Raw genomic sequence first — 1,133 nt, 5'->3', positions numbered from 1 at the left:
GCTTATTACTATAGCATTTTGTAGCATACTGTAAGAATACTACTGTATTATCCTGAGAATAACTCTGCATTTAAACACTACAGTAATGTCTGCAAAAACACTACAGTGTCCACAAAAACACTACCGGTTTTTAACAATAGCGATACTACACAAATTAATTTGCATTTACCCCACCCATCCCCAATATCCCAATTTGTGCCACCGAGGAGTGAGAAGTAACTCTGCATTCAGACGCAGTCCTACCTACAGATTAAGAAAATGTTGCTCTTTTAGTGTTTGTCCAGTAGGTTTTCTCAAGGAGAAAGACCCCACTTCTATGTCAAAGATAGTCAAATAAAAACATTACTGCAGTAAATACTACAGAAATGTCGGCAAAAACACTACAGTAATTACTATAGTATATACTATAGTTTTTTTAACAATAGTAATACAACAGTATTTATACTTAGTAAATACTACAGTATACTACAGTAAAAATGGCAAAAACACTACAGTGAATACTATAGTATACAAATATAGTGATACTACAGTATTTATACCATAGTATACTATAGTATTTTTTCACGTGGGGAGCCTCACTAATTATGAATCAGAAGTTATTTGACAGGATGCTAAATTTCATTACCAAGCCAACCTCCTCATCTGAACTAGAGGACGAGTTGCCAGATTGGCTGAACAACTTCTTTCTGCCCATACAGCTGTCCCCCACCTGCCGTCAATGAGGCACATTCCCACGGTGACAACACCTGGCTCGGGCACAAGAGTGAACTCACTACACTGTACAGTACCAGGAGCAGAGATGACATCACACTACAAGCCTGGATGAGAAAGCATGTTTGATGGCTGCCATACGAATGAGAGATTAAGTAAAATGGTCTGACTTGTCTAGTTAAATAAAGGTTAAATAAAAAATAAATAAAAAATAAAAAAACAAGTAAAATAGTCATAAATGATGGGGGAAATGCCTGTCAGAGTTAGCTGGGATGAATAATTTGAGGCAAATCCTCTAGGGGGCAGAAGCATGGCATAACTAGCACTAGTTTTGGTGGAGAGACAATATGTCCACGCCAACTGAATAGAAATATGACAGTTGTCTAAGACATGTTTTACAGTGATAGATGGCTCATTTGCAA

General features: G+C 37.1%; 1 non-coding gene across 1 annotated transcript; it reads left to right on the top strand.

Moving 5' to 3' along the window:
* Positions 1-256: 256 nt before the first annotated feature.
* LOC135540527 (U7 small nuclear RNA) lies at positions 257-311 on the top strand. The gene has a single exon (XR_010455819.1). It is a non-coding gene; the product is annotated as a U7 small nuclear RNA (small nuclear RNA).
* The last annotated feature ends 822 nt before the right edge of the window (positions 312-1,133 follow it).

The sequence above is a fragment of the Oncorhynchus masou genome, chromosome 5 (genome assembly GCF_036934945.1).
Source record: "Oncorhynchus masou masou isolate Uvic2021 chromosome 5, UVic_Omas_1.1, whole genome shotgun sequence".
NCBI classification, from domain to species: domain Eukaryota; kingdom Metazoa; phylum Chordata; class Actinopteri; order Salmoniformes; family Salmonidae; genus Oncorhynchus; species Oncorhynchus masou.
The sequence above is the reverse complement of the archived record's forward strand: the minus strand, read 5'-3'. Positions and strand labels throughout refer to the sequence as shown.